General features: G+C 42.8%; 1 protein-coding gene across 2 annotated transcripts in view; it reads right to left on the bottom strand.

The window, feature by feature from the left end:
• The window catches only part of RAPGEF1 (Rap guanine nucleotide exchange factor 1), a 164,137-nt gene that overhangs the window by 34,321 nt on the left and 107,282 nt on the right, over nt 1-22,534 (bottom strand). The gene's annotated exons all lie outside the window — the stretch shown is intronic.

Raw genomic sequence — 22,534 nt, 5'->3', positions numbered from 1 at the left:
CACACACACACACACACACACACACACACACACACACACACACACACGAAAGGGAGAAAAGACAGACAAAAGAAAAAGTAATTAGATTAACCATAGCTGAGCAGCTAGCTTCATAGCAATGCTACTTTTTTTTAAAGGACTATCAGAATAGGAAGCTAAACACAACATGATTTCTACCTTTTTTTTTTTAATTAAGGTCCCCGCTCTGACTCACAACTCTTCATTGGATAAGAGATAACACACAAGCTTCCCATAGAAGGTTTGAGCTGCCAGAACCACACTGTACCTGTGTTGAGAAATTTTCCATTTTGGGGACACAGAGGATTTAGCTGCTAAACATTTCAAGGAAATCTAAGTCTCAGGAAGAGGGCAAATAAAACCGTATGTTTTCTTTTATTAGAAAATGCTCAGTCATGTAATCATTCTGACTAGTCAGTCAGAAATCTTGGTTCAAATTCAGGGTCCGATGATAGTCACTGTGTCATTTTTAGTACCTCTGCCCCCTTTGTCCCTTTTGCGAGGCCTCAGTTTCATTTTATCCTTAATAACTTTATTTTGTTGTTGTAACTCGTAAGCCATCTCCAGACTTCTGAGAAGTAGGCAAGGTAGAAAAGCTTAAGGAAAAGCCCCAGGAACGTGGCTACCAAAACACATGCCTGGAGAGTCTCTGTGGGTGCCCACTCCAACTTTAGAAAGAATTTCTAAGCGAACTACCCTTACAGTTATCTCTGTTACTCAGTGGATGAATAAATAAATGAATGGATGCAGGTGTGTAGTTGACAGGATCCCAAGCCCACAAGAAGAAGGCTCTGATGAATGGAGGTGCTACAGTTTACACAGAACAACACATCTGGAGTCCCCTTTGCTTGGCCAATGGTTGCGGCGCTATCTCTTCTGTTGAGAATCTACTGCTAATGATTCCCTTTTCCTCTGGAGTGAAGACCTGCTGCTAGGTGGGCTGGTGGGTAGAATGATAAGAGTGAGGAAGACCCGAGTTCAAATTCAGCTGCAGACACTAAAATGGTAGGACCCTAGACATGTCACTTAACCTCTGTCTGCCACAGTTCCCTCACTGTAACATGGGGATAATGGCATCTACCTCCCAGAGTTGATGTGAGGATCAAATGAAATAATATATGTAAAGTGTATAGCACAGTATCCGGCACACAGTAGGTACTTATTATAGGAGGGGTCTGTGCCTCTGGCCTAACTTCATCTATCTAGCTGGGACAGGAAGGAAGCAGCAGCAATTCATAGTGAAACTAAATGCAAATGGGACAGAAAGCACACATCTCTCTTCTGCCTAATTCATTCTGATTTCTGTTCTCATGGAAACGAGGGAGGAAGATGAAACTAGCTTCATAGCATTACCTGGGCCTCCAAAGTAAAGAGGAGAACCAAAGGGGATCAGGGTTGGAAGAGACCTCAGAGGTCATCTGGTCCAAGATGAAAGTGAGGCAGGGATGGGGCAGCTAGGTGGCGCAGTGGATAGAGCACCGGCCCTGGAGTCAGGAAGACCTGAGTTCAAATCTGGCCTCAGACCAGACATTTGATACTTACTAGCTGTGTGACCCTGGGCAAGTCACTTAACCCCAACTGCCTCAAAAAAAAAAAAAGAAAAGAAAAGAAAAGAAAAGAAAGTGAGGCAGGGAAAGGGGAACATCACCCTTAACCTCTCCCAAATCTCACAAGCTGTCAGCCCTTGAAAAGCAAAACACTTAAATTCAACTAACCTTTATTAAACATCCACCATGTGTAAGGCCCTAAGCTCAACCCTTCCTGTGGACTGTTAGCATTGACTAAAATGAAAAGGAACTTAAAGATGGTCCCCATGCTTCCTCCTTAGGCTGTCTAACCAAGGTCTGGAGGGAACTTGTCCCTCTTTTAAACTCACAACCGACTTTATGGGGTTGTTGCGAGGAAAACACTTTACAAATATACTACATTTATAAAGGGCTACGTAAATGTAAATTATTATTTTTTATCATCTGTACCGTTCATAAGACTGGGCTGCCTGACAGTAAAGTATCTGCATATGTATCTAACACAGTGTACTTGATAAATGTTAGATGATAAAGGAAAGAATGTAGGTACATCATCTGGAGCAGTTCAGAGTGATGGAAAGAATGCCATCCTTGGAGTCAGAAGACCCAGGTTCAAAACCTGATTCTGAAACTCAACAGCTGAGTAAGTCACTTAATGTCTGACTCTTCATTTTCTCATCTGTAAAATGGAGATAATATTCATGATATCAACCTGGCAGCCTTGATGTGAGGTACAAATGAGATAATGCTATGTAAAGTGGTTTTTTGCAACATTTAAAGTATAATATAAATGTCAGTTCTTATTGCCTCCCTGGCTACAGACTGTATGTTCCACACAAGCAGGAACTTTATTTCCCATAGTGCCTTGAACTGAGGTGTCCTCAGTTAATATTTATTAAATGAATAACAATGAATGCACCTTGTGGGCCCTTCATAAATGTTGCTGACCAACTATCATTGACAGCTTTTATCTCTGTATTTACTTTCAGCTGCTTAGAATAAAGGCACCACTTAACTCGTTCTTCTCTCTGGCAGAGAAAGCTAAATCCCCAGTAAGTCGTCATCCCTCAGGCTCAGCAGTTTGAGTCCCCTGGCCTCCTATCACTTGGCATTTCATTGTCCTGCTCCTGCTGCTCTTTGGCTTAAGCTCCTGGCTTGGGGTGGGGGGTGGGGGTGGGGAAGATCGCTCTTGGGAAGAGTAGTGTGACAATGGCTAGACTACCTTCCCAATGACACGGCATCACAACACACTTTCATGCACTCTGCGCTCTAGCCCAACTGTCTTGGGTCCTGTTCTGTACCTTCAAACAGGCCTCCCTTTTCACCTAGGATACATTCTCTTCCCATCTTTACCTGTAAGAACCATTTTTTTTTTTACCCCTAAAGGTATATCACAGGTACAACTATCTCCATGAAGTCTCCTCTGATTCCCTTCACCATCAAAAATAAGGTCCTTCTCCACATTCTCTTATTGCATCTTGTTTAGATCACTATTTTGCCCTTATACCATGTTTATCTGTATGTCTAATTTCCCATTATTAGATTAATAACAATATGAGCAGTTATCTACAGTGCTTTAATGTTTGCAGAACAGTTGATATATATGATCTCACAACAAATAATGAGGTAGGTCCTTCTTTGGGGTCTGTGATTTCATTGGCAGAGTGTCAATGCAGAAACACCCTCTACCACTGTAGATCTGTAACCATCCTGTGACTCAGAGTTCTAGAAAGTTGCCTGGGGGCACTGAGATGATAAAGTGACTTCACAAGGGTCACAAAGCTCTTCCTGACCCTGAGGCCAGCTCTCTTTTTGCTACATTTTCTAAGTGCAGGGGCCTTGTTGGTTTTTATCTTGTGTCCTCAGGTTCCAACACGTTGTCTGACATACATTATATATATGCATGTGTGGGATACACATAGGTATGTATAAGGTATATACATATATACACATATATACTTAATAAATGTTTGTTGAATTGAGAGGAAAACAATAGTTACAGTCATTTTCCCATTGCTCTCTCAATTCAGGAATGATTTTGGGGACCTGCCTGGGATAGGAAAACAGATCCTCCAGTGGTGTGGACTAGAGGCATCAGAAAGGGGTGTGTGTGTGTGTGTGTGTGTGTGTAGGAACAGAAGTGAGGCATTTCTGATTCTGTGTCATTTGGACAAAAGCTCCCAGCCAGCCCCTCCTTCCTTTCGAAGCTCAGCAGGCCTATAAGGAACCCTGGTATTCAAACTATGCAGTCATGCTGGGACAAGAGCCAAACACAAAAAGTAACTTTGAAAAACGGCAGGGGCTTGGTGATGGTGGTGGGGACCATCTCTAAATGCCACAAAGGTCCCCATTTCTGCTTCTTTGTGGTGTATGGCAACACTTTGGCACAGCCTGCTGCCATCCCCATTTCAATCAGTGCCAGGCACTATTGATTCCCTACAGGAATCTTTTTCAAGCTGCTGCAGGTCATCTTTATTCACAGGGGCAGGGAGGAAGAAGGCACTGTCCATTCAACGGCCTCCCCACCAAATCACCGCCTGCAGTTTATTTTAGAGTCTGGGTGGTGCCAGGTTCTCAGCTTCAAACAGGCTGCAGCATTCTCTGCAGTGGGGAATTTTTACTTATAGCCAGAACACGCTTGTTTGGGTTGAGGATTTTGTAACACTTTGAGGTGCCTGTCTGGAGACAGGCATACGTCTACATAGTGTTTTAGAAAGGTGATGTGAAATGTTATGTGTGTGGTGTCTCTTGAAGAACACTGTTAGTATGGTTAACTAATCCTACAGTTACTGTTTTATAACTGGAGAATCTTGGAATCAGAGATTCAGGGGGCCTTGAAACCATCTACTTCAATCTCCCTCTCCTTTTAAAAATTAAATTTTTTTAATTAACAAGCATTTATTTTTTTTCTCCCACCCACATTCCTCTTCTCCCTCCCACCCTCCCCACCTCCTGCAAAGAAAAACAAAACTCTTTGTAACAAATATGCATAGTCAAGCAAAATAAACTGCCACACTGGCCATACCCAGAAATATATGTATTTCTTACTCTGCATCTTGAGTCTGTTAGTTTTCTCTCAAGAGGTGGGTACCATGTACCATTATAGTGTCCTGGAATTTTAAGGTGGGGAAACAGCCAGAGGGGTTCTGTGACTTGTCCAAAGTTACACAGGTAGTAGGAAACCTTGGAGGTGGGTTGGTTTGACCTCCTCCTCTTGAAGAGAGTGGACTGGAGGCCCAGAAAAGTTGGGTGACTTGCCCATAAGTCATTCAGGTAGTGAGTGGTAGAAATAAGATATGAACCCAGGTCTCCTAACCCCAAATTCAGGACTTTTCCCCTCCAAACCACTTTTCTCTCCTTAGAGACTCCAAATTCATAGATGCTAGACGATTGTAATACATAAAAAAGTCATCGGTCCACAAGAGTAAGTAAGTGGAGGGGGGGAGGGAGAAAGATGGCACGTATCTCTAGGAAAGACAAGCCTTTGGGAGATCTCAACAGAATATAAGCTCCCTGAGGACAGGGGATATTTCACTTTTGTCTTTGTGGCCTTGGCACCCAGCACATAGCAGGTACTTAATAAATGCTTGCTGACTAGCTGACCATTTATTTAATACCCATAAAGTATCTCTGCGCCTTTACTCACACTGTACTTCATGGCTGGAACATTCTTTCCTACTCTGCCTGCTGAATTCCCACTCTTTAGAGCATGATCAATATGCCTGCAGATCTAGAGACAGAAGGAGCTTTGGAAACCATCTAGTCCAACTCTTTCATTTCACAAATTGGGAAACTGAGGCCCAAGCGGTTAGGTCATTTGCCCAAGATCAGAGGTGGGATTTGAACCCAAAAATACTGCACTTGGGGGCCAGTAAGGACTCCAATGCCGTTGCTGCTAAGAAGGCTTCCTGACTCCTGCCCATCAGTTGCATTCTTCCTTACACCTTCCAGGGCACTTCGCTGTTCATCTCTCTGACGATCTTAAACAGCATCCTCTATTACAGTTACCTGTGCTTGTGCCTGACCTCTCTCCTAGACTGGCAGTTCCATGAGCCTAGGGACCTGTAGCTTACCTGAACCTTGTATTTCCCACAGCTCTGAGCACGGTATTCTGTGCACACCAGAGTCACTTTTCTGCTGAAAGCATGCGAGCAGCCAGGTCTGTAATGAAGCCCTATGTCTGCGTCCAGCACAGTGGGCCATTCATTTAACACAAGGCTCCAGTGAGAGCCCTTTGGGCTCTGGGCCACTTGCTTGGCTTTCGGAGGAGGGGCCAGCCACGAGGAGTCTAAATTCACTGCTTCACTTGCCTGCGGGTCTCCTCGCCTCAGCAGCTGACTTGCAAAGGGACGCCTTACAGGAAGGCACTGTGCATTGTGATGCTGGGAGCGCAGAAGAAAGTTGCAGATGAAGATCGAGAGATAATAGATACATTGATAGATGTATAGAAATGGATGTAGGATGCAGTTAATTACAGTATGTTATTTAGGTAGCTTTAATGGGCTGTGACCCAACAAAACACTCCATAAATCATCAGAAATCACAGGCTACTGCAGGAAGTTACAAGCATGTATAACATCACACCCGGCTGCTCATTAAATATTCTGGATGGGGAGGAGGAGGATGAACACTTCCAAGAGTAAGTCGGTCAGTATTTACCATTCTGAAACAAAGTCAGAGCCACAGACCTTCTTAGGGATGCTAGGATGTCCCAAGGTCACCCTTCATTTCCAAATGCCTGAGTGTAGATTGGAAGGAAACACACAAGCCCAAAGAGGGCCAATTCCAAACAACTGACAAAATGACATTTTCTCTATCAGCCCTGGTGGGAAAGGTGCCTTTGAGGACAAGTTGGGTGTCCTTTTGGCAAGGTGGAGGAGGAAGAAGAGTCTTAAATGAAAAGTTCAGTGTCCTCAATGTAACAAACATTCTGCAAATTCCAAGAATACCAGGGAGATGGTCACAGAGGGCTGTCTGTCTGCCAGTAACTGAGAGACACAGCCATAGGTCACAGGACTTGGCATTAAACTGCCTTCCAGTTACTCAGAGAACCCAGTCTTTTGCAAGAGTGTTCCTGTGCGGGGCTTAACGGGGCTCTTTGATCCAGCTAATGACAGGGGAAAGTGATAATGTAAATGAATGGACTTATGGATGGGATAGTGGGCTTGGGAAGGGCAAGAGCTGTTGGTGGTTGGTCACCTCTCTCCAGGGCAGGTCAATGACCTCACTAATTCCAGAAACCACTTAGCAAAACAGATGAGCTCTCACTTTGGGATCTACCGGGCATCTGGTTCCCATAGTGGGAATTTTTCAATTCAATATTTATTGACCGAGCAGTGAAAACAGGATAACACAACTGAATATACCAAAGGGAAACTTGGCTTTTCTAGTTAGATTTGGGCTTGCTTTTTTGCAAGGAAAATATCAACGGGAAAACACCCAACCAGCCACGTTCTAGCACTGTTGTCAGTAATGATCTTTGAATCACATAACTCAACGCTGGTACTAAGCCATTTTTGTCTTCAGAACAAGGCTTCTTTCAACTAGAGATACTCAATTCCTAAATAAATGTTGCTACTAATTTTATTTATTTTGGATGGAAGACTGAGCCTTTTAACAGCTGCATAGCAGCACCACATAAGGCCCCTAGGGGATGGGGGAAGGGAGGAAAAAAGCTGGCACACTCTCTTAGGAGATGCCAGGCCAGTGTGTTTTTCCTGACTGATGGCTTTTATTCCTAGCAAAGCAACTTAGAGCTCTTCTGGATAACATTCCCTGGACCTGAATTTGGGGAAATTTAAGGCAAACCATCTTCTTTGGTCTCAATTTAGTCTTTGCTCATAATAACAACAGCTCACAAGGGCTCACATTGAGCACTTAAAGGGTTACAAAACAGCTTATGCACAATAACCCTGTGAGCTAATTAAACAAGAATATTTGTTTTTTTGGACCAGCCCTGTGAACTCCATTGGTACAGGGAACTCAGCAAAAATAAGTATTGTCATCCTGCTTTCACAGATGGGGAAGGAAAGGCTCAGAGGGCTTCTTTCTACAGTCACACAGCTAGTATCGACAGATCCAGGATCTGAACCCAGGGCCCTGGATTTCAAGTCAGGTCTCTCTCTACTGTTCCCCACGTGCACAGGACTCAACAGATGACCCAACCTTTTTGTATCCAGAGACAAACTCTGGAGCTTGGTGGTTTAGGCAATCACCAAACAGGCCACTGCTATGTCACCAGGTGACAAATGCATTTTATGTACTGTCAGGAGAGGAGGGTTTTGAAGTTGGTGTCATGGAAAGTAACCCATTGGCTCTCATAAAGTGATTCTAGGATGGCAGCATTACAGACAGACTCTCATGCTAGCTGGCTAGCCCATACAGCTGTCTTTGCGTTGGTTGGTGGACAGTGGTTTTTATTCTACTTGACCTTGTGAATTATTTGGTGAATGATGAGATGCTGGACTTTTGAAGGGCCTCAATCTCACTGGGAAGAAATCCAGGGGCAGTTTTCACAGCTTTATATATCAGCCTTAGTGTGTGTTCTGGTTTTAAATTTATTTGCATCATCTGAAAATTCTAAGCAAATATTTTCTTCAGAGTATTCTGAGTAGTGAGATGGAGGAGTGATAAGATTTTTAATAAGTTCCTTCTTAAACAAGATTTTCTTGCAACTTAAATCACAATACTAAAAACAAAACAAACAAAAAAAACACCATTCCCCCACCCACAACATTTTTTACCAGTGGCTCCAAGGCTAATTAAAGTTTTTCCAAGTATATCTAGCATGTTGCTAGAGACTCAGCACATTGCCTGTGAAGTACTGACCTTAATATTATCAACTCCTTCCTGATAGCAACAGATTCAGTAGATGTTAGGAACAGACTCAGATTCAGTCCTGGAAATCTCATCATACTATTTTTAGAATGCTCTGATTTAAACAGCACGACTGGGGATCTAATTTATACTCTAATTGGAACTCTATTTAGGGAAGGCAGACATGCTATGATGTTTCAAAATACAAAGAAAAGAAATGTCACTGTCTGAGCCCAACCCACAGATTTTTCTTTTCTTTATCCCTTACCCTTAGAGCATGGGGCAGTGAACACAGCTATGGTCTTGGAATCAGGAAGACCTGGGTTTGACTCTTGCCCGAGATGCTAGCTGTATGATTCTGAGCAAGTCACTTAACTTCTTGAGCTTTATCTGTGAAATTAGGAGAACTGGGTTCAATGATGACCTCTAAGGTCCCTTCCTGCTCTAAATTTACGATGATATGACTCTTCCAGATCTCAGAACTCATTTGATTACTAGACTATATGTGATTACTATATGCAACATCATGCCATCCCTGTGCTAGTTGGTGAGAAGGCTTTGGTTCTAGTTTTGAGTCTGGTTTAGCCTCTCTATGCCTTGGTTTCCCTCTCTGTAAAAAAAAAGGGGGTCAATATGATCTCTATCTTATAAAGTCGGGGAAGATAAAAAGAATACATATAGAAGAACTGTTCAAAAAATTTAAAAATGTTATTCTTTTATAAGTTACCATACACTAATGCTTCACAATAATACTGTCTTTGGGTTTGTGTCTTGTGAAATCCTCTACTGACAAGGTCTACAGGGTATTTCAGAAACTAACAAATTATCTTGAACTGGGTTTAAGGCAGACCGGTGTCATCTTGTCTTATATATACCACCTTCCTTTCGATGCTTGCGGGGCACTAGCTTCTCCCAATGATGTAAATAAATATTAATCCTCATGGAGGCCCAAAGGATTTCATAACTCCTAACCCAAGGCTGGACTGTGACCCTGTCGTACTCCTCCTTCTCGCCTGAAACTGGACTTGGCAGTGGGACCACTGGGCAGGATTCTGCTTTTATATGTTTATCAGTGATTTGATATTCACATTAAATTAAAATATCAAATAATTATTAATATCAAGTTAATTCATCAAATCAACATTTTTTAAAAATCGTAAGAGTCTATATCCTTCTTCTCTTGGATTAGATGCTTCAAAGAACATTGGGCCGGAAGTAAGGAGGCCTACGTTTCAGTACTGGCTTAACCATTAATTCTCTGTATGACTTTCGTCAAGTCATTTTCCCTTCCCCCGGCCTCTGTTTTCTCTTCTTAAAAATGAAAAGGTGGGGGCAGAGGGTGAGATGGGATTTGAACTGGATGATATATAAGATTTTGTATCAGTTCTAGAATTCTTGGTTTCTAAGTAGGTCTCAATTCACACTGGTTCAGAGGATCAACAGGGCAGACTTAAGTCACTGGAGAAGAAAGTGTGAATGTTGTCAAGACTTAAGCTTTCAAAGGTGAAGGGGATAGTGCTAGTCAAACCATCACCCAGTTTTTGGTTTCAGGAAGAACAAAAAGTAAAGGCAGGGCAGGACCGGAAAAGCAAAACCACACATTGAGAGCCAAGTAGATATCAATTACCCACAGAACTCAAAACAAAAAACTCATCAGGCAAAAGCCTGTCGGGGTGGAATGTGGAGGAAGCAGACTGCAGGGCCTGGTCACCACGAAGGCTGCCTTGGCTGCTGGCAGAGTGGGGACTGCTGAGGATGACAACGAACCACAGGGTGCAGCCTGTGATAGGGCAGGCCCATCACTGTTACAGGCTTACTGCCCTAAAGATAGGTCAAGTTGTTACTAGTCAACATTTAGGGTGCTTCTACAATACACTGTGCTCTGGGGAAGGTCCTGTGGGCTACAAAGAGGCATTAGAGAAAAGCCTTGCCCTAGAAGGATCCATTGAACCCTAGCGAGCATAAATAGATGACTGACAGCACAAGGCAGAGAACCCAACTGCCAAAGGAAGAGTAGAAAAAATATTCATTACAAGGTTTCACAGAAGAGATTGGTTACTAAGGGCTGGAAGTCTGGAAAGGCTTTGTGGAAGAGGTGGGTCTTGTATTGGCCCTTGAAAAGTCCTGGTTAACTGATTAATCAAAGGGTAGGAATTTAGATAAATAGAGAGGAAGAAAACCTCAGTTTCTAACACTTCCTAGCTCTGTGACCTTTGGTAAGTCACTTAATCTCTGAGTCTCAGTTTCCTCACCCGTAAAATACAGATGATAATACTTGTACTAACCACCTCATCAGGTTGTTGTACTAGGTCAGTTAGTAAGTTAGTGAACCAGTCAATAAGCATTTATTAAGCACTTCACTGGGCTAAACACTGCGGATGCAAAAAAGTCCCTTGAGGAGTAATCATTCTAATGGGAGAAACTACATGTAAAGAATTTAGGTACATATAAGATGGAGAATAATCTCACTACTAGGTAAGTATGAGTTGTCATTATGAACATGTCATATTCAGGGAATGAGTAATAATAATAATAATAATAATAATAACAGCTAGCATTTATATGGAGCTTTATGGTTTGCAAAGCACTTTATAAATATTACCTCATTTTTATCATCACAATGGCCCTGGGAAACAGGTACTAATATTATGCCTATTTTACAGATTTGGAAACTGAGATAGGTAGCTGTTAAGGCCCAGGGTCACGTAGCTAGTAAATGTCTAAGGCAGGATTTGAACTTCGCTCTTCCTGACTCCAGGTTTAGCACTTTATCCATTGAGCCACCTAGCAGAATAAGAGAATTTTGGAACTGGAAGGCTCTTAGAGATGTCCTGGTCCAATCCTCTTAATTTTACAGATGAGGAACTGAGGTTCAAGGAAGTGCAGGCTGTTGCTCAAGGTCACATGGCTAGTTAGTGGTGAAACTGAGATTAGGAACCACGTCTCATGATGATTTGTCTAGTGTGTTTTCCAGCAAACTTATGTCTGGCCAGGGCTGAGGCAGTGAAGGGAAGTATAGGGAAGTGATATGAAAAGAACTGGGAGTGGTAGGTACATGCTATATCATGAAGGTCCTTGAGTACCAGCCTACAGAGTATGGCTGTGGTTATAATGACACCTAAAGACCTTTTTAATAAAGCCACAAACTTATCCAAGAACACTGAACATCCAAGCCAACTGGGGGATACCCATGTTCTCTGGTTGCCTGAAGACAGGAAGTCAATACCTCTAGCACATCTGAGGCTTCCAAAAACACAACTCTCATGTAAAAACGATCCCTGCCCACCAATACATTTTGCTGAAACTCTATCTGCCCCCGTCTTAACCAGCTAAGAGCTGAAGCAGCAGCCTTCTTTCTATTGAGTGAATAGATTTCTAAAGCTAAATCCCAGAGAAGAACATAAAGGAGGCAAATGGCCACATCATCTGCTCAGCTGATAGCATGAAAGTAGGAAAGATTTTTGATGCTGGTTTTCTCCTCCCTTTCCCCTTAAGTTAACAAGTCCCTTTCAGGGACAAATCGAATTCCTTAGACAGATTTCAAGACAGGATCTCTGCCAGGAAGATGTTTCTCTCTAGGGAGCATCTGACAAATCCTCAACTTAACCAGGATCAGAAACATAAACAGATAAGTGAAGGAGAAAGATGAGCCAGTGGGGACGTGGTGGGATGGGAGGGTGCTTGCAGTACCCACCTGATGCTGGCTAAACAAACTTCTAAGAATGCTAGATTCAGAGGTAGGCAAGGGTTCAAGTCCTGGCTAAGAGCCCTAAGCTAGTCACTAGGGACCAGCTAGTGACTCTGAGCAAGTCACTTCATTTCAGTTTCAGCATCTACAAAATGGGGATAAAAACACCTACATTGCCTACAAAATGGGGGGAGGGGGATTTGAAGAAGGCAGGTTGCAAATCTTACAGTACTACATAAATCTGAGTTGCTGTTATCTTTATCTTTATTTTCACCATCATTACCTCTTCCAATAGGAACTCAGAGATTAGACAGAACCTCGGAGGAGAAATATACTGAAGAGTGTTGGAGCCAATACAGTTGAACCACTAGGGCCAGGGAAGACGAATATTAAGTAACTCTACAGAAGAGACTAAAACCACTCCCCAAAGGTCAGTTACTTCATGGCTGCTAGAGTTCTTTGTCTCTCCTGCCAGTCTAGCTATCTAAGCTGGGTCAGCAGCCTGATCCTAGCCTCTTTTGCCCACTTCCCTCTTTCTTTCTTTTTTTTGGTCCAGTTCTGTGAGTCTATCTTTATGGGGGACTCCTTGGTGTGGAAATTCCCAGTAAGCAGAAGATCAATAGGATGGAAATTTAGAGTCTTACAGAATTGCCCAAGAGGCAGGGAAATTAAGTGATCTTCCCACTGTTACAAAGCAAGTATGTGTCAGAGACCTGAACCCAGGTCTCCCTGATTCCATGGCCGGCGCTCTCTCTACTATATCATGCTGCCTCTGCAATTCCCTCTCAATGCCTATATGATAATAACAAATGACATTTACAATGCTGAAAAGTTTGCAGTGTTTTCCATGCTGGGACCTGAGCTTTTCAACAACCCTGTGAAGCAGGCACCTAACAGGTATTATTATCCCCAAATTACAGGTGAGGAAACTGAGGTTTGGAAAGGTTATACGATTTGCCCACGGCCACACATCTGGTGTCAGAAGTGGAATTCGAACCCAGGCATCTGTTTTTTCAAACTAAGCACTTTATTTACTCTTCCATCCTGACACTCTTCCTCCATCCTTGCCGGGAAAAAAAAAAGTCATAATAAGAGTACATACCAAAAGGAAACAAGAATATGAGACCAAAAGAAGACAGGAAACTAAAATAATGGCCAATGCCTCTGTAGTATTCTTCCCTTCAGGTCCCAATGTCTGCGGCAAGAGAAAACCTTGTATTGTCATGTCCTGTGTGACTGCTATGGTTGGCACTCTCATTTTCTATCCCTTTCTCATCTACTGCTGTGCTCCCTGTCTTTATCACTTCTCTCTTTTTATTCTTCCCAGACCATCTTAGTGACATACACAGCAAGATTGCTTGACTATCTGAGGCCTCTCAAAGACAGCCCAGAGGCTTAGAGTGGGGAGGGACTGTCAGGATCATATTCTGGTCCCACAGAGGCTTATAGAGGGGAAGGGACACCCAGTGGGCAGAGCTTCAATTAGGACCCACATCTTCTGACTCTAAATCCGGTGCTCTTTCTGCTACATTGTCTTCTGAAACTCTCAAAAATATGGTCTCACACACTTCCCTCCCTTGATTTAGGGCATCATATAAACAGGGAAAAAATATCTTTCTCACTATTTTATTGACAGAGGAGGATAGAGTGCTACACAGAAGTTACAGTCTACATTAAGGCAAGCCTTCTGGTATGAACATATGTGCTGGGCCACCAACACTTAGGTCTGACATCTCAGAGTTATCCTATTTTTACCTAGGGTGGTGTACCAGCTGCTTTATGGAGGGGTGTGTGTGTGTGTGTGTGTGTGTATCTCCCACACCCCAAAGCTCTCAAGGTGAAATAACTTGAATTTCCTCATCTCAAAGATTTTTCAGAAAAACAATCCTTCAAATCATTTTCTTAAAATCTGGGTCTGTTAACAAATGTTCTTTTTCCAAATGTCATTCTGGAAGCCAGAATGGTGGAAGATTATTCTCCAATCTCACAGCAATTATATCTGATAGTAAACACCATGGGTCTCAGTTATGGAGGGGTGTGTGTGTGTGCATGAATGTGTTTGTGAACACACATGTATCTGAACACATACATGTGATGGAGGAAGGGGTTGGAAGGGAAGATTTTTCTAACTTCTTTGATCTCTTATCTTCAGGGCACACATAAGCCTGACAATTATAAGGAGATATTTTTATGAAATCATTAGCAAAGAGTACAGGGATCCAATCTAAATTCTCTTACAACAATAAGTCATAAGAGCATAGAACTTACACACACACACACACACACACATACACACACACCCACTGTCAAGAGAAGGAATATGGGAAAGAAAAGCCATATTGGGAATTCAGATGTCTAATTTGGAAAGTACTCAGAGGGGCCAGTATTAAGGGGAGGGGGAGAGAGAGGGGAAGGACATACAGTCTGTGCAATGTGAGCCAAACTGTGCAGGCTGAGCTGAGAATACAGCCCACAGGAAAGTTGGGATCAGGGCCAAGAAAGCAGACAAGGGAAGACCAGGGGCAGCAGAAGAGGACAGGATCACTTTGAATGACTCAGACAACAACAGAGTTATAAAAACGGACAGAAAGTGGAGTAAACCACTTGAAAAAAATCATTGCATTCAAATAAAGTGAATAAAAGGGATATGGAGGGAGTTAGAGAGAGGTTACTTTTTGTTATTCACTTCAGTATCTTTTAAAAACTTTAAACAGCTTTGAGTATATAGGTTTAGAACTGGAAGGGACCTTCTACATGTCATCTAATATAACTCAACTCATTTTACAGATGAAGACACTGAGGCCCAGTGAAATTGAGTGGCTTCCGTAAAGTCATGCAGACAGTGAAGCAGGAGAGGTGGGATTTGAACCCAGGTCTTCTCACTCCAAACCTGGTGCCCTGCCTGCTGCACCAAGACACCATTCTAGTCACAATACAGATTATTTAGGCCAATACGTTCCAGGCTGATCTCCAACAACACAGCTTCTAGGCCTCTTCACTGCACTCCATTCCCCCCTCAGCCTGAAATGCCCTCTCAGGGCACTTCATCTGCAAAATCCTACCTGTTCATTGAGACCTAGCTCCAGTGGCCTTCCAATGCCAAGTTCTCTCCAACCATCCCCACCTCGCAATGATCGCTGCCCTTCCCAGAACTCCTCCAGAACATCGGCAGCACTTACCAGGCCCACAGGGATCAGCTTCAACACCCTTCTTGTCCTGTTGTGTTGCCCTGTTCACACTTGGGCTTTTTAGCTTCACATCCATTTATGTCTTATTTTCTCAAAAAGAGTGTAAGTTTTTCCAGGGCATGGAAATTTTTCTTCATATTCCTCTTATAATCAATTTCCAAGGAATCATTAGCTGTGTGTTATGGGCCAGGCATTGTGCTGGGTGTTGGAGATACAGAAGAGCTGCTGCCTTCAATGAGCTTACATTCTTCTAATGGATGAAACAAAAGGTGTGTGTGTATATGCATAGCATTTGTGTGAGTGTGTATGTGTGTGAGAGAGTATGTCAGAGAGTGTATGTGTGTATGTGTGTGTGAATGTGTGTATACACATGCACACAAATCAAATACAAGGTAATCTTGGGGGAGGTTACTATAAGGCACTATAAACATTTCATAATTTAAAAAAGATGTTGCTCAGTTATTTTCAATTGTGTCTGATTCTTCATGACCCCACTGGAGGTTTTTTGGCCAAGATACTGGAGTAGTTTGCCATTTCCTTCTCCAGCTTATTTTACAGATGAGGAAACTGAGGCAAGCAGGGTTAAGTGACTTGCCCCAGGTAAGTGTCTGAGGCCGGGTTTTTGAATTCAGGAAGATGAGTCTTCCTGACTCCAGACCCAGTGCTTTATCCACTGTACCACCTACCTGCCTCAATTTTAAAAAATACAAACAGTAAAAAATCCAAAAGCCTTCTAAAGACCTAACACTAATAAAGAAAGATGAAAGTTCTCCCCAAAGGGAGCAAATGGTATGTGTTTACTATGGAAAAGAGGCTGTTATCATAATCCTATAATAATAATAATATTAACAATGATAGTAAACATTTCATATAGAACTTTAAGGTCTGTGAAGCGCTTTACATATATATATATATATATATATTTCATTTTTAGACTCATGATTTGGGACGTCGGTGTAATAATAATTATCCCTATTTTAAAGATGAGGAAACTGAGGCAGAGAGAGACTTGGTAAGTATCTGAGGCAGGATCTGAATTCAGTCTTCCTGACTTTACCTCCAGCACTCTATCCACTGGGCTATCCAGCTGTCAAGCCTTCAACAAGAGTGTAATGCCTTCAAAGGCTCTCTAGAGATAAAAGGGGTAGAATTCCATAGCTTGAAGTCCCAGGAAAAGGCAGCCACTAGGGATCTCAGGTGCTCCTCCCCTTCAACCTGTCCCTAGCACCCTGTCTTGGGAACGGGTCTGCACTCTACAGGTTTTATCCAGAGGTTCAGGATGCTTCTTGAAGTAGGTGTGGTTGCTACTGAGCAAGGCAGGGATGAGGGGCAGAGAGATCCATGCTCTTTCAGCGATCTGCCTGACTCAGCTGACCTCTGCAGTGGCTTTATTGCTCCAGCATATATTTAAGGAGTGTTTTGCGCTTTTGTAATTTTGCAAATTAAGATTAAGATCCCCATGTTAATTAATAGAGGACTTTAGCTATCATTGGATCTCTACCAGCAGCTAGCACGATGCAATGCAGAGCTGAGCAAATAAATTAATTTAATAATTAGTACTAATTGCTTTCTATCTGGTAGATGTGTATGGGAACAATATTTAGACCCTAAATCTAAATCTCCCTTAAAACCAGTAAGTGCCTACAGCTTAATCATATAGTACATCCTACAAATTTGCTTATGTGGGCTTTTTTGGGCAATAAACTTTTTGTGGAAAAGAGGCTAGGGTAGTGTGACCAGAGACACTTTCAATGTCTTCAAAGTCCTCTCACCCTGTGCTGTGTTTCCCCTCGCTCCCTGTGCTGTGACAAGTCTGAGGCCCAACAATATTGGATGGAATACAAGACTGATCTGTCCAGGGTTAAAGGGTGTTCCCTGATAGCATTCCAAACCCCACTAAGCTTGGCTGTGTCTCATCTCTTAGATACTAAGGTCAGAAAGATGACTAATGCAAGGGTACGATGTTAGAACAAACCACCTTTCTGCATTTCAGTGTGTCAGCTGTCAAATATTCTAAGCATTTAACATATTACAAGATGTCATTTTGGGCCCCAGGGGCAATCTCCTTTTAATGAAGCACTTTTGTTTGGCCAAGCCCCTGGGATCTTAACAGTCTTCTATAAGGCTACTTTCCATCTCCTCTTGCACTTTTTTATACACATGGTATCTCTCTCATTGGAATGGAAGCTCCTTGAGGGCAGGGACTATTTGCCTTTCTTTGTATCCCAAGTGCTTAATACACGGTAAGCACTTAATAAACTATTATGGGTTAATTGGAACATTTTCTTTCAAATATGAAATGTCTCACAACTATATCAGTGCCCCATAGACACTATGATGTGTTTATATACACCAAGTGATACTGTCATCTCCTTCCCCTAATATTTCTTTTTTTTCTAAAGAAAAATGTCCCCCTCACCTGTCATCACAACCTAAATGGCTTCCAAGGGTTACTGCAGAAATTGCCTCAGAACAATCCTGACAGTTTCTGTGCTTGGATAAAGAGCATAGTCAACAGCCAGGAGTGAGAAGGACATGTGGTAAGGAAGAACTGCTGGGGGACACCTGCCTAGGCAAGAGAGTTGGGGGGAGATGGACACTGGCCTTCTACTGCATTTTCAGGTTTGCTTTCCTGCTAAGGCAGGATCTAAATTCAAGTGTTCTTGACTCCTAGTCCCACTCTGCCCCTGCCTCTTCTTTATGAGCCGTTACATACATGACTCCTTGTTCTGAAGGATGATGAGAATTTTTGTGTGACTTACAATAGAACATAAGCTCCATGAGGACAGTGACAGTTTTGTTTTGAGCTTTTTCTTCCCTGTGCCTAGTCCACTTTGTGGACACACACTCGGTCCTTATTAAGTCCTGGATGAATTAACTGAATTGAATTCCCTATTCCCTAGAGAATAGTGATCACAAAGAAAATTAGGCAGCAGTTGAGACATAGAGGTCAGGGATTTGCTCAAGGACACAAAGCAAGTTAGCAGCAAAACCCAAACAAAAGAAATCAGGGGGGCAGCCAGATGGCACAGTGAGTGGATAGAGCACCGGCCCTGGAGTCAAGAGGACCTGAATTCAAATCCAGACTCAGACACATAACACTCATGAGCTGTGTGACTCTGGGCAAGTCACTTAACCCCAAATGCCTCATAAAACAAACAAAAAAAAACAGGGGTCCTGATGACTCTTTTAAGATATTAAATCAGGAGTTCTTAACTTCTTTGCGTACTGGAATCCTTTGGCAGTCTGATGATAGCTATGGACCCCTTCTCAAAATAATATTTTTAAATGCATAAAATCAAATACATGGGATTACAAAGGAAACCAGTTACATTGAAATAAAGTTATCAAAAGTATTTACAAAAAACAATAACCAAGTTCACAGACTGGTTGCCCCCACCCTGAGGTTAAGAACCCTTGGACGAAAGGAAGAAGATAGGTTTTACTTGTGTCTTTTAGGCAAGTAACGGGATGGTTTCAGATTCTCTTACACAAAAGTAGAATAGCAGCATGCTTTCTAGATGTAGTTTTCTCATATGTCCCCTTTTTATTCTTACAACAGTCATGTGAAATAGGTAGAGATTATCTCTATTTAAAAATCAACAATAACTAATTACTTAGGTAGTGTAGGGTGGTAGACAGTATTGGACCAGGCTCCAGGAAAACATATTGAAATCCTGCCTCTGATACTAAATAGCTCTGTGATCACTTAACCTCTGTGAACTTTACCTTCCTCATTTGTAAGAGGGGGTATATACCTCAGCAGGATGCCTGTAGTACTAAAAATAAGATCAAATATGTAACAACACTTTACAAAATTTAAAGTGTTATATAAATGTCAATCACTACTTGTAGTTTACAAAATACTTTACATTCATTTTTCTCTTATGACCTGCACAACAAGCCTATGACATCAATAGTATAGATATCATTCTTCCTATTTTACAGATGAGAAAACATAGGGGGATGAATGACTGGCCCCAAGGTTACAGCACTAGAATACAGGTCATTTGATCACAGATTAGAGTTGGAAGGGACTTCAAACTACACTTAGTCCAAACCTTTCATTTTACAGAAGAGGGACCAGAAGTCAAGACAGGCTTGATGACACACGGGTCGTAGTGGTCATAGGTGGCAAAGGAGGAATTTTCACAGAAGCATCGGAGGTTGAAAGGGACCTCAATGGCCACGTAGCTCAACTCACACAAGGAATCACCATTATAACATATCCAACGAGCAGTCTGCTGGAAGGGGGACTCACTACCTCTAGAGCGCACTGGATTTGAACCCCAGTGTTCTGACTTCAAATCCAGCACTCACAGGTTCTATAAAACACGTCAACTTCTGTTTCATTGTCATCCTATTAATCCCTCATTCCAGACATTGGGGCAAACTCAGAAAATTTGTTCTCTCTGCTGCTAACTACCTATGCTGTTCCACAGACAACCAGCATCTTTTTATGCTTAAAGAGAGGAAAGCTACAGAACTGAGGCAAGGAGGAGTGGGAAGGACAGCATCAACACCAAGACCTTTTACCGGGGGAGTGTTCACGACTGTCTTTGTAAAGCAACTGAACCAGAATGCCTCCCACTATATACCATGGTACCGCTGCAGGTGACAGGCACACTGGAGAATCAGATGGTGAAGCATCTGCCTGGGAATCTTGAAGCCAGATTCTCCCCATCCGCCCCCTCCAAGATAAACCTTCTAATCCACCCAAGGCCTCGGACACACAACCCATGCTCCTTTCCTGCCTATTTCTAGACTACCTGCTGAAAGGCAGAGCTAGGATGCTTCTCATCAGGTGTGTTGTTGCCAAACGGATCCCTGACAGCACGGATTCTCTTGTGAGGCACTGAGTGCAGACAGAGTCCCTCTGGAGAACAGGTAGAGGCATTGACACAGAACACAGCATTCAGGAGGTAAAGAAACTGGAGGAACAGACTCACCGAGTGCACAGGGAAGGAGCTGTGCCGGCTGAGAAAGGAGTTAGAGACGGACATACCGAGGCCCTGAGTGGCACTGGTGTCCTCGGGCGTGAAGGGCACTTTAGTTGGCTGGACACAGTAGGAGACAGAGGAGAAGGAAGAGGCAGCATAGGAGGCCTGCTGGACAGAAACAAGGGGGCAAAAAGGGAGGAAGGATAAAAAAAAGCAGAGAACAATAGAGTGTGAATAAAGGATAAGTGGACAGGCCAAACAAACTAAATTCAGAGCCCCTTTGGAGATGGAGCGCTATTTCCTGGGTTAGTTTACTGACTCACAAAGCCTGCTACAGATTAGCTACACTGGGCACGCGACGCTGAGTGCTGGAAATATTTTTTCATAAGATAAAGGAAGGGCACATTGGGACCTGTTGGATGCCCATCTTGGAATCTCTCCTCCACTGGGCCCATACATCACAGTGCTCTGGTCCAAGCGCCCATAACAAGGAAGGGCTTCCTTCCCCTACTGAGTCTTTGGATCCCTGTTTGGGAAACCTAGGAGCCTGTGAGAAATTACAGTCTGGAGGAGAAACCCAAGCAGCCATCAGTGTGGATTTGCAACGTCTGCATGTAAGAATTCCCCTTCCACTTTAGGAGAAAATAAGCATTTCGATTCTAATTGAGATCTCACAGAGTGGCAGGGTTTCCACAGTCTTCTGGGCAAACTCATGTTTAGCGGTTCGCTGGGGCATAATGGCTGTAATGTAATCCTCCCTATGTATGCCCCTCCACTCCCACCACTTAAACTTTTTTTGAAAGCAGCTTTATATCTGTCATCTCATCATTATTTCAGTAACTGGCAGTGTAGTGGGCAGGTATTATTTCCATTTTGCAGGTGAGAACTGCATGCCTAGAGAAGGGAATTTGCTTGCCCAAGGTCACTCAGGTGGTGAGGGGCAGAGCCAGAACAAGACTCCGGGTCACTAGATGTTCACTGGAGTTCTCTACCCTAGACGAAGCTACCACAGAGAATCAAACCAAACCAAACTAAGATATCCCTGTTCAGACTGATGCTGGACTCCAGCTGCAGAATGGACACACATTTTCAGAGCTGGCCAATATGCTGTTGTGTGTCACCTGGTTATACTAATTTGTCACAAGGGAAGGTTTTATTGGGGAAGAGGCAGTCACTGGGAAGCGGCAATGGTATTTGTAAAAACCCTATTCATAAGACATTTTTAGAAATGGCTGTTTCTTTTTACTAAACTGAAAGATTCAGTTTAGCCAGGGTCATCAAGACACCAATGCAGATATTCTTATGGACTTAATGGAAGCAGGAGCTAGGGAAAATGCTCCACAAATCAGGAATGGGCTTTTGACGAATGACGACACCAGCCCTGCTCCTGAAAGTAAACTGCAGGCACAAAAATGGAATTTATGCTCCAGTCGGCCTCTGCTTCTAGGAGAAGCGAGGGCTGTACCTCGGGAGCCTCTTGTAATGCGAAAAAAAAGAAAAGAAAAATCGCCCAATGTGCTGGGACCTTTTACTTCTTCTTGTTAAAGAGGTGCCAGATGGGGTGGCTGAGAAGCAAAACATCACATTTGAGGCTGAAAGGGTCTGGAATTGCCTTCTGGGGGGCCCGTTTTTTTTATTTTTTTCCCCGCTGCTAAAGGAGGGAAGATGGCTAAAGGATACGTTTGAATTCTAAAAAAGGTCCATGTGAGCAATCCACAGGAGCACAGAAAGGCTTCAGGAAGGGCAATACCCACAGAGCCCTCCAGGCCTCTCCAGACCACTCTGGGTGGGCGGATGCCCCTGAGTATGGTTTGTCTTTGGTGGTGACTTTTTTTGTTCATTAAAAGTAAAGAACATCCTTCAAATAGGAGGATTTTGAAATAGTTGTCATGGACAAAAACACAGATGTAGAATGCTTGGGTTTAATCCTGCCTCAGATGCCAAACTTCAGTGGATGCTGATAAGTCACTTCATGGTTCTATGCCTCAGTTTCCTCATTGGTAAAATGAAAGGGTTGGGGGCAGCTAGGTGGTGCAGCGGAAGTCAGAAGGACCTGAGTTCAAATTTGGCCTTAGACCGAACACTTGTCACTTACTAGCTGTGTGACCCTGGGCAAGTCACTTAACCCCAATTGCCTAATTTTAAAAAAAAATGAAAGGGTTGGATTAGATGGCCTTTAAAGTCCCTTCTGGTTTTAAATCTAGGATCCTATGATTAATCAAAAGAGAAACAAACATAGGACACCTAAAATGCAGGATGGATCTGTCTAAAGTAGAGGCTCTTAATCTGGGATCTATGAACTTGTCTTAAAAAAATTTGATAACTATTTCAATATAACTGGTTTTCTTTTTAATTTTA

The sequence above is a fragment of the Vombatus ursinus genome, unplaced genomic scaffold (genome assembly GCF_900497805.2).
Source record: "Vombatus ursinus unplaced genomic scaffold, bare-nosed wombat genome assembly UNPS02014793.1, whole genome shotgun sequence".
Classification (NCBI taxonomy): Eukaryota; Metazoa; Chordata; class Mammalia; order Diprotodontia; family Vombatidae; genus Vombatus; species Vombatus ursinus.
The sequence above is the reverse complement of the archived record's forward strand: the minus strand, read 5'-3'. Positions and strand labels throughout refer to the sequence as shown.